The sequence below is a fragment of the Tamandua tetradactyla genome, chromosome 14 (assembly GCF_023851605.1).
Source record: "Tamandua tetradactyla isolate mTamTet1 chromosome 14, mTamTet1.pri, whole genome shotgun sequence".
Lineage (NCBI taxonomy): Eukaryota > Metazoa > Chordata > Mammalia > Pilosa > Myrmecophagidae > Tamandua > Tamandua tetradactyla.
Window position 1 is genome coordinate 85,771,504 of NC_135340.1, and position 12,317 is coordinate 85,783,820.

The following is a 12,317-nucleotide window of genomic DNA, read 5'->3' on the forward strand; positions in this document are numbered from 1 at the left end:
TTGATTGTGCTTTCAATGATTTCTTAGATACGATATGAAAAACGTGATAGAAGACGAAATTGATAAGTTGGGCTTCATAAAGATAAAAATGTGCTCCAAAGGACAGTATCAAGAAAGTAAAAATTCAACTCACAAAATAAAAGAAAATTTGCAAATCATGTGTCAGGTAAGGGACTTGTATCCAGAATATAGAAAGAATTCTCATAGCTCAATAATGAAGACAACTTATGAAAATAATGAATACCATTGAATTGGAAATTTTGAGTTGTATATATGTTGCTTCAATAAAAAAATACAAAAACTAAAAAATGGGCAAATGATTTGAATAGCTGGTTCTCCAAAGAAGATAAACAAATGTCCAGTAAGTTCAAGAAGAGATGGTTACATCATTAGTCATTAGGGAAATGAAAGTCAAAACCACGGTGAAATACACCAGATGGCTGTAATAAAAAAAACAGACAATAGAAAGTATTGGCAAGGCTATGGAGACTTTGGAAACCTATACACTGCCGGTGGGGATGTGCAGGGGTGCAACCACTTTGGAGAACAGTTAGACAGTTCCTCAAAATGTTAAATATAGAATTACATATGACCTGACAATTGCACTCCTAGGTTTATACCCAAGAGAACTGAAAACATATGTTCATACAAAAAATTGTACATGAAAATTCACAGTAGCATTATCTATCATGGCCGTAAGGTGGAAACAACACTGATGTCCACCACCTGATAAATGGCTAAATAAAATGTGGTACATCTATACAATGGAATATTATCTGGCAATGAAAGGAGTGAAATTCTTATACGTGCTACAGTATGGATGACACTTGAAAACATGATGCTAAGTGAAAGAAACCAGTCATAAAGACCACAAATTGTATGATTCCATTTATAGGAAATGTCCAAATACACAGATTTATAAGAGAAAAAAAGTAGATTAGTGGATGCCGAGGGATGAAGTGAGATGGGGAGAAGCAGGAGCAGGGTGATGAGGAGTGACTGCTAATGGTGGGTACAAGGTTTCTTTTGGGAGCAATGAAAGTATTCTAAAATTAGGTTATTGTGGTGGTTGTAAAACTGTAAATATACTAAAAGCCATTGAATTGTACACTTTAAATGGGTGAACTTTATTGTACGTAAGTTATATTTGGATAAAACTGTTCAACAAAAACACACAAGGAGATACAATTTCACCCCCACCAGAACATTAAAATGAAAAGACAGAAAATAGCTGTTGGTAAAGGGGAGGCGCAATCAGAACTTTCTCGCCTTGCTGATGGGAATGTAGACTGGTACAGTCGTTTTGGAAAACTGGTGTATGGTGTCTCCTAAATTTGTCCATGTAGACATTTTGTGATTTGATAATTCCATTCCAGAATTTATTTCCAAAAGACAAACTAGAGTGTTTTTAACCACACCATTCATAACAGCTCAGGATGAAAACTACCAAATGCTCATGAACATGGGAATGAAGAAATAAATCACTATATAAGCACATGCAATGCTGTGCTGTGATGAGAATGAAGGTAGAATACACATATCAAAATGGATAAATCTCAGACATATGAAACTGAGTGACAGAAGCCAACCCCCAAGGAACATATGCTTTATGATTTTATTTACCAGACACTCCAAAACAGTTGAAATCCACCTGTACTGTCAGAAGCTGGGTTAGTGCTTACCCTTAAGGGTTAGTGACTGGCAGGGGGCATTCGGGGGGCATTCGGGGATGTAGTTAATGCCCCTATTGCTTGGTGTGGGGTCAGTTTGTGACCATTCGGGGGGCTATTCAATTATGGCATATGTTCTTTTCTAATGTATTTTATACATCATTTAAAAAGTTTAAAAAATACAACACACACACACACACAAAGAATCTAGTAATAAACCTATCAGAGATGGACTAGGACTTTGTGGACAAAGCTATAAAACTTTATGGAAAAATATTTTTAAAAGACTTAAAGAAGTGGAGAGATAGATCATGTTCTTGGAGAAGACTCAATACTAATATGATGTCAACTTTCCCTAAATTCGTATGTGAATTCAGTGCAATTACAATTAAAATCCCAAAAGTTGTGAGTTTTTTATTTTGGGGGACTTCACAACTGATTCTAAAATTTATATAGAAGAGCAAAAGGTCAAGAATAGCCAAGACACTCTCATTTAAAAAAAATAAACAACAAACCAAGTGGTGGGCTTACTATTCCAGATATCAGGACTTATCATGATGATATGATAGTTAAGGCAGTATGATATTAGCTGTGATGGGTAGGTTTATGTGTCAACTTGGCCAAGTGATGGTGCAGTTCATTGTCTGGTCAAGCAAGCTCTGGCCTAACTGTTATTGCAAGGACATTTCGTGAACTTAAGTCACAGTAAATTGATTGCATCTATGATTGATTGCATCTACAAGCAACTAAGGAGACTGTGCTTAGCTCAGTTAATCCAATCAATGGAAGACTGTAAAAGGAAACTGATGACATCAGCAGTTAGGAGAAAGAATTTCTGTTTCCTTTAACCAGCCAGCCTCTCCTGGGAAATTCATGAAAAACCTCCCTCAGAAGATTGGAAGTTGCTAGCTTACAACTGCCCTATGGAATTTGGACTTGTGCATCCCCACAGTTGCGTGAGATTGCTTTATAGATCTCATATTTACAGATATTTCCTGTTGGTTCTCTTTCCCTAGAGGAGCCTAACTAATACATTAGCTAAGGCTAATACAATGAAATTGTATAGAAAGTCCAGAAATCAATCCTCGCACATGTAGAAACGATTTATGACAGAGCAGACATTGCTGAGCCTAGTGCTGGGACAATGGGTTATCCAAGTGGAAGAAAAGTGAAGTTAGTTTCCTACCTTACAAAGTACACAAAAATCAATTCCAGATAGAATGAAGACTTAAATATACAAGGAAAAACTATAGAATTTTTGGAAGACAGCATAGTAAAATATCCTTATGACCTCAGGGTAAGGAAAGCTTTCTTAACTAAGACACAGTAAGTGTAAATCATAAAGATAATGATTGATAAATTTACCTATATTAAAATTAAGAAATTTCATTCATCAGAAGATACAATAGAGTAAAAAGACAAGGCACAAACTGGAAGAAGATAATTGCAACATATAAAATTAACAAAGGGTTGAGTAACATCCAGATATATAAATATTTTCTATGAAACAACAAGAACAAAAAAAGCAAAAAATTGAAAAATAAACAAAATATATGAACCAGCATTTTATAGAAGAGGAAATACATATGGCCTATAAATTGACTCAGATTGCTATTTCCTGATTATTGGTTAAAACCACATTGAGATACAATTACATGCTTGTGAGACAGGCAAAAGTTTTAAAGTCTGACAATACCAGGTATTGGTGAGGCCATGGAGCCATGGAACTCTCTTTGACTGCTGGTGGAAGTAAATATTGATGAAACCATTTTGATGAAATGGTTTGGTATTACCTGGTAGAGTTGAACACGGACTAACCCTATGATTCAGAAATTCCACTCCTAGATAAAGAAACTTTTACATGTGTGTGTCAAGGAACATTTGAATAAATGTTTGTATGTTTGTATGTGAGCAGTTTGGTTCTTTTCTTTTTTTTTTTTTTTTTTACATGGGCAGGCACCGGGAATCGAACCCGGGTCCTCGGGCATGGCAGGCAAGCATTCTTACCTGCTGAGCCACCGTGGCCTGCCCTCTTTTTTTTTTTTTTTTGACATTTTGATTAACTTAACTTTTTTTAAGTCTGAGATTTTAAAACGTAATGAGCACCGAGTATATGTTCTAGTTTGCTAGCTGCCAGAATGCAATATACCAGAAATGAAATGACTTTTATAAAGAGGAATTTAGTAAGTTACAAGTTTATAGCTCTAAGGTTGAGAAAATGTCCCAATTAAAACAAGTCTATAGAAATGTCCAGTTTAAGGCATCCAGGGAAAGATACCTTGGTTCAAGAAGGCCGATGAAGTTCAATGTTTCTCTCTCAGCTGGAAGGGCACATAGTGAACATGTGTCTGCTGGCTTTCTCGTGGCTCTACCAAAAGGGAGTCTCTCCAAAATGTTTCCTCTTTTAAAGGATTCCAGCAAGCAACTCCACCTTCAGTGGGTGGAGACACACCTCCATGGAAATCATCCAATCGAAAGTTACCACCCACAGTTGGGTGGGTCACATCTTCATAGAAACAATCAAAATGCTCCCACCCAGCAATATTGAATGAGGATTACAGGACATGGTTTTTTTGGGGTCCACCATAGTTTCAAACCCTCACAGTGCACAAGCTACAAAACAATAAGAGAAAAAAAATTTGTTATAAAAAAGAGTAAAAAAGTTAAAAGAAGCAAAGTCAGGATAAATAGCAAATGGAAAATAATATAAGAAAAATAGTTTTTCTAAAAATAAGTAATCACCGTAAATGTAAAGTCACCTGACTTACAAATCAAAAGACAGATGTTACAATATTTATTTTTTGAACTTTTTTATTGTATAATATAACATGTATAAAAAGCAAAGAAAGGAAAAAGCAATAATATTCACAGCACTCTTCAACAAGTAGTTACAGGACAGATTACAGATCCCAGAGTTTATCATGGGCTATCATAACGTCCTCTCAGATTTTTCCTTCTAGCTGCTCCAGAATATAGGAGGCTAGAAGGAATAAGTAGCTGTTTATCATCACAATTTTTTTTCTTTTTTGTGAAAAATGACATATATACAAAAAAGCAATAAATTTCAAAGCACAGCACAACTATTAGTCATAGAACAGATTTCAGAGTTTCGTGCGGGTTTCAATTCCACACTTGTAGGTTTTTACTTCTAGCTACTCTAAGATACTGCAATTTCAATTTAATGATTCAGCAATCATACTCGTTTGTTAAATCCTATCTTCTCTGTATAACTCTACCATCACCTTTGATCTTTCTATCCCACTCTTCAGGGTATTTGGGCTATGGCCATTCTAACTTTTTCACGTTGGAAGGGGCTGTCAGTAATATGGGGTAGGGAGATGGAACTATCTGATGTTCTGGAGAGGCTGGACCCTCTAAGTTTCAGGACTTAACTGGTCCAGGGACCTCTCTGGAGGTTGTAGGTTTCTGGAAAGTTACTCTAGTGCATGGAACCTTCGTAGAATCTTATATGATGCCCTAAGTGTTTTTTAGGATTGGCAGGGATGGTTTTGTTTGGGGTTTGGCAAGTTATGATAGGTAGCAATGTCTAACTGGAACTTGCATAAGAGTGGCCTCCAGAGCAGCCTCTCGACTCGATTTGAACTCTCTCAGCCACTGATACTTTATTAATTATACTTCTTTTCTCTCTTTTGGTCAGGATGGCATTGTTGATCCCATGATGCCAGGGCTGGACTCATCCCTGGGAGTCATCTCCCACATTGCCAGGGAAACTTTCACCCCTGGATGTCATGTACCACATAGCGGGGAGGGCACTGAATTCACTTGCAGAGCTGGACTTAGAGAGACTGACCGCATCTGAGCAACAAAAGCGGTCTCCCAGAAGTAACTCTTAGGCATACCTATAGGTAGTCTAAGCTTCTCCGCTACCTATATAAGTGTCACAAGAGTAAGCCTCAAGATCAAAGGCATGACCTATTGATTTGGGTGTCCCTAAATTTTGACACAGTATCAGAGGACGCCCTGATGGCAAAGTTTAATAGTTACATATTTTTCCTCCCATCCCTCAAGGGACTTTGCCAATAATTTTGGATTCTCTGCCTACTATATTCTAGGATGTATCCAGGCATTAAATTAAACTTTACAGGATTAAAGGCCCTCATTCTTATTCTGGCTCCCTGTGTTTCATTTGCTCAAATGAGCTATCCAAACAGGTTGAGTTCGATTATATGCTACAAAAAGTTTAGGTTTTGGACAAAATAAACCTTTCTTCCTTTGGTCTCAAACAGTTGGTGCGGTTTAAAATATAGACAATGTCTTCCTTATCCCTGTGTTCTGAATTACCTTAACCCCAACTTGATCGGCTTTGTTCTTATCTCCAAATACTAGGTTATAGATATATAAAACCGCCTCTCGAAATCCAGAAATAATAGTTACCACTCTGGACTTAATGTGTCTGCTATAAGAGCTTACAATCTAGGTCCCTGTTTTCTTATAAGCAATTTCTAAAGGAGACCATACAATAATTGCTCTTTTTTTGCCTCACGAAATGTTCCACAGGTTCATTCACAATGTTGCATGCCTCATGACTTGGTTCCTTTTTGTAGCAGCACGGTATTCGATCATATGTGTACACCATTGTTCGCTAATATACCTCTCAGTCAGTGCATCCTTCAGCCACCTGCATTCATTAGGCATCATGCATAATGCCCAAAGCCCACAGTCCATCAACACTCTCGATTTTAGATAATTTCATTGTTCCCAAGAGAAGGCTAACCAATAAGCACACCCTCACCAAATAAGAAATCTAAACCTCCCCTTAACTCTTGTCCCTCCCCCCAGTATTTACTCCTGCTGTTGCTGTGGGTACTGCTAATGTTTTCCTGTTAAACACGGCCCATAGCATGCAATAGCAGCTTTCCTCTTGTATCCTGGGCTTAAATACTCTTTGTACATGAATCATACCTTTGAAGTAGTTCTTGCAAGAACTTATTTATATTTCTAGGGTTAATCAGTGGGCGCATAGGTCTATGCAGCCCCTTTCAACCTTGTTCACCTTCAATATGGTAATAGTATTCATAGACCCACTAGAGAACCACAGAAGAACTATTTTTAATGGGCCCAAACTGGAAACAACTCAAGTGTCCATCAACAATTGAATAAATACATTGGGGTATCTTTAAACAACGGAATGAACCAACTATAGTTGCTTAAAACATGGATGTATGTCAAAACAAGGCTGAGTCAATGAGATGAGTCATGGAATGATTCATACAGCATAGTTCCATTTATGTCATTTTTATAAATAGTCAAGACTAAGCAACATATTGCTTATTTCTTTTTTAAAAACAGTTTTATTGAGATATTTTCACGTACCATACAATCCACACAAAGTGTACAGTCTATGGTTTTAGCATATTCGGAGAGTTGTGTATTTATCACCACCCTCAATTTTAGAACATTTTCTTTACCTCCAAAAGAAAAACCCCTGCCCCTTAGCAGTCACCTCTCAATCCCTCTATCCTTCCCCAGCCCTACATGACCACTAATGAATTTCTGTCTCTACAGACTTATCTGCATTTATATTTTATATAAATGGAATAATATAATATGTAGTACCTAGTGTCTAATTTCTTTTATCCAGCATAATGCTTTTAAGATTAACCCATGTTGTAGCATATATGAGTACTTCATTCCTTTTTTTTAAAATCAGAGATATAGGTTTAAAGAAAAATCGTACATAAATATATAGTTCCCATATACTCCTTACTATTAACACCTAGCATTATTACAATATGCAAAATGAAAGAACATTTTTTGTAATTGTACTATTTAACTATAGTCCATGATGTTTTTAAAAGCCATTTTGAGCTCACTTTTGTATATGGTATGAGGTAGGAGTCCAAACTTCATTCTTTTGCATGTGGAAATACATTGCTTAAAAATACATATTACCCACTCACTGGGATGGCTATAACCAAATGACTGATGATACTAAGGGTTAGGGAGGATGTGGAAAAATTAAAACCCTCATACAGGGAATATAAAATGGTGCAGCCACTTTGGAAAACAGATGACTTTTCCTCAATATGTTCAACATAGAGTTCCCACATGATCCAGCAATTCTGCACCTATGTACATACCCAAAAGAATTGAAAAACTTGTATATGAATGTTGATAGCATCATTATTCATCACCATATGAATGGATAGGTACAAATGTCCATCACCTAGTGATGGATAAATAAAAGGTGTGTATTTATACAACAAGATATTATTTAGCAATAAAAAAGAAAAAAAATTTGACACAGGCTACAGCACAGATAAACCTTGATAACGTTATGCCAAATGGAAGAAGACAGACACAAAAGGTCATGTATTATATGATTTCATTTATACGAAACGTTGAGAATAGGCCAATCCAATCTATAGAGTAAAAAAGTGAGTAGTGATTGCAGGGGTTATAGAAAGGGGATGAATGAGGAGTGACTGCTAAGGGGTACAGATTTCTTCTTCTTTTTTTTTTACATGGGCAGGCACCGGGAATCGCACCCGGGTCCTTAGGCATGGCAGGCAAGCACTCTTACCTGCTGAGCCACCGTGGCCCTACAGATTTCTTCTTAAGGTGATGAAGATGTTCTGGAATTAGATAGTGGCTATGGTTGCACAACCATTTCGATATACTGAATATCACTAAATTTTACACTTTAAAAGGGTGAATTTTATGGTAGATGAATGATATAGTTTCTTAATTAAAAACATTTTTTATTGGAGAAGTTGTAGGTTTACAACAATAATGCATAAAATACAGGATTCTCACACACTACCAACTCCTGCATTGATGTGGAAAATTTTTTGCAATTGATAATACTTCTTTGTAATTCTACTATTTTTAATAGTAGTTGCATTTGTTATAATTGATGAAATATTATTAACATTGTACTATAACTATTGTCCATAGTTTATGTGGGGGCATTTTCCCTATATTCCCTAACTATTATTACTTTTTTTCATGCACCTATATACTGGATAAAGGTAGTGTCAGTCACAAGGTTTTTACAATCACATGAGCACATGGTAAAAGCTGCATAGTTATACAATCATTATCAAGGATAAACACTACAGGATTACAGGTCAACAATTTCAGGTATTTCCTTCTGACTATTCTAATACACGAGAAACTAAAAAGAAATATCTGTACAATGAGTCAGTAGTCGTAATCATTTATTAAATCCTAATTTCTCAGTTATAACTCCTCCCTTTCATTTGATGATTCTCTCAGTTTTCAGGGATATCCAGGCCATGATCATTTTAACTTCTTTGTGCTGGAAAGGGGTTTTGACCTTATGGGGTAGAGGAATGAAACTGATTGGAGAGACTGGTACCTCTAGGTTTCAGGGCTTATCTGGCATAGGAACAATCTGGAGACCTTAAGTTTCTGAAATAATAAACTTTTATTAAGTAAAATGTTACTACAGTCTTAGATAGAGCCTAGGGTTTTCAGGAATACTGTTGGTTGGGGCTTGGCATTCTGTGGCAATTTACAATATCTAGCTGAAGCTTGCATAAGAGTAATTGCCAGAATGACCTCTTAACTTTATTTGAAATCTCTTAGCCTCTGAAACTTTATTTTGTTTCATTTATTTCCCCCTTTTTGGATAAGAAGGCATTCCCAATCCCATGATGCCAGGGCCAGACTCATCTCTGAGAGTCATGTTCCACATTGCCAGAGAGACTTACACTTCTGGGAGTCATGTTCCACGTGGGTGGAGGTTAGTGAATTTATTTGCAGAATTGGCTTAGAGAGAGAGAGGCCACGTTTGAGCAGCAAAAGAGGTTTTCTGGGGGTGACTCTTCAGCATAATTATAAGTAGGCTTAGCTTTACCATTGCAGAAATAAATTTTGTAAGGGCAAGCCTCAAGATTGAGGGTTTGGCTTAGTAAATTGGGAGTCCCTAATGCTTGTGAAAATATCAGGTATTCCCCAGGTGGGTAAGTTTAATATTTCTGCATTTTCCCCAGTCCCTCAAGGGTACTTTGCAAAAACCTTTTTATTTTCTGCCCCAAATACTCTAGATGGCATCAAAGTATGACATTAACCTGTACAGAATACCAAGAACTCATTCCCTATTCTAGGTTCCATGTTATTAGGTTGTTTACTGACCAGGCAGGTTAAATTAGATAGTGTGCTGCAGAAAATTTAAATTTTGGACAAAAAACCATTTCTTCCTTTGGTTTCACACTGATGTTAAAGTTTTAAAATATAGGCAATATCATCCTTTACCCTGTATTCTGATTTAACTCAGTTCTAACCAGGTCCATTTCATTCATATCTCTAATTGAAGTCTGATCTCTTCTTTAGCTTCTTTAACAGTTGCTGTATGGAGTAATGCTGACTTTCAGAGCTGCAGAGCACTAACTCCAAGTCTCAGGTGCCACACAAATACCTAAAGTTCCAGGAAACAACCAGGTTATACACAAAGAGCACAGCATCTCAGAATTTAGAGATAAGAGGTAACGTTCAAGAATAGATGCGACTGCTGTAAGAGCTTACAATCTAGGAACCTTTACATTGAGCCTTATTGAACATTCTGTACTTGTTAATCATCTATTGTGCAATCTCTGCCCACTTTCAATCCCCTGATAAACTATGCTCTCAAATTCAATTCTCAGAGTTTGCTCATTATAATTAGTTTATATTAGTGAAACTATACAATATTTGTCCTTTCATTTCTGGCTTATTTCACTTAACGCACTGTCTTCAAGTTTCATTCACCTAGTTGCATGCCTCACAACTTCATGCCTTCTTTCAACTGCTCAATATTCCATGCATGTATACACAACAGCTCAACCTTCTGCTCATCAGTTGATGTACACTTGGGCCACCTCCATCCTTTGGCAATCATGAATAATGCCATCATAAACACCAGTCTGCAAATGTCTATTCATGTCCCTGCTTTCAGTTCTTCCTAGTATATACCTAATAATGGATTGCAGGATCATATGACAACCCTATATTTAACCTCCTTGGAACCACTTCACTGCCCTCCAGAGGGGCTGCACCATTACTTCCCTACCAACAATGAATAGGTATATCTTTTTCCACATCTTCTCCAGCACTTGTATTCACAAACCATACAATCCAACCAATGGCTCCCGATATAATCATATAGTTATGCATTCACCAAATGATCTATGTGAGAATATTTCCATTTCTTTCTTTCTGCAAAGAAAGAAGAAAAGAAGAAAAAGAAACAACAACAAAAATCCCATATCCCCTATATCCCCTTTTATTAACATTTAGCTTTGGTATATTGCCTTTGTTATAATTAATGTAAGGATGCTACAACGTTAACTATAGTTATATATATATATATATATATATATAATATATATTAACAATGTTAATAATGTTAACTATAGTCTTTAGTTTGCATTAATTGTATTTTTTCCATACACCATACCATTTTTAACATCTTGCAATGATGAGATTCCTTAGTTCTCCCTCATATAAAAACTTTCTTGTATTTGTACATTTAATCACCATCACTGTCCACTCTAATTTTTGTTAAGTTATACAGTCCCAGCTTTTATCCTCTGTCTTCCCTTCTGGTGTTATACATGCTTCTAGCCTTTCTCTTTCTATCATACACTCAGCTTTGTTCTTTATACATATGATATTGTGCTACCATCACACTGTATTGTGCTATCCATTTATGAATCTTTACAATCAATCTTGTTAAACATTATGCACTCCTTCAGCATCAAATGCCCAATCTCCACTTCCTTTCTATCTTCTGATAGCCTGTGTTCTCAACTTTAACTCTTAGAGTTTGCTAATTTTAGTTAGTTCATATTAGTGAGATCATACAGTATTTGTCCTTTTGTTTCTGCCTTATTCTGTGCAGTATAAGTCCTTGAGGTACATCCACGTTGCATGTATCATGTTTTTATTCCATCTTACAGATGTATAGCATTCCATTGTATGTATATACCATAGCTTGTTTAGCCACTCATTCATTGATGGACATTTGGGCTGCTTCCATCTGTTGGAAATCATGAACAGTGCCACTATAAACATCAGTGTGCAGATAACTGTTCATGTTCCTGCTTTCAGTTCTTCTAAATAAATACCTAATAATACAATTGCTGGATCATACAGCGATTCTATACTTAGCTTCCTGAGGAACCACCAAACTGCCTTCCAGAGAGGCTGCACCATTCTGCATTCATGTCAATAGTGAATAAGTGTATCCATTTCTCCACATCCTCTCCAACACTTGCACTTTTCGGGGTTTTTTATAATGGCCATTCTAGAAGGTGTGAGATGATATTTCATTGTGGTTTTGATTTGCATTTCCCTAATGGCTAGTAAAGGTGAGCATATTTTCATATGCCTTTGAGTAATTTATACTTCCTCTTTGGAAAAGTGTCTATTCGTATCTTTTGCTCATTTTTAAATTGGGTTGTTTGTCTTTTTGTGATTGAGTTGTAGGATTTCTTTATATATTCTGGATATTAAACTCTTACCGGAAATATGGTTTCCAAATATTATCCCCTGTTGAGTAGACCGCCTTTCTACTTTCCTGACAAAATCTTTGATGCACAAAAGTATTCGATTTTGAGGAGTTCTCATTTATCTGTTTCTTTTTTCATTGCTTGGGCTTTGAGTGTGGGGTCTAGGAAACTA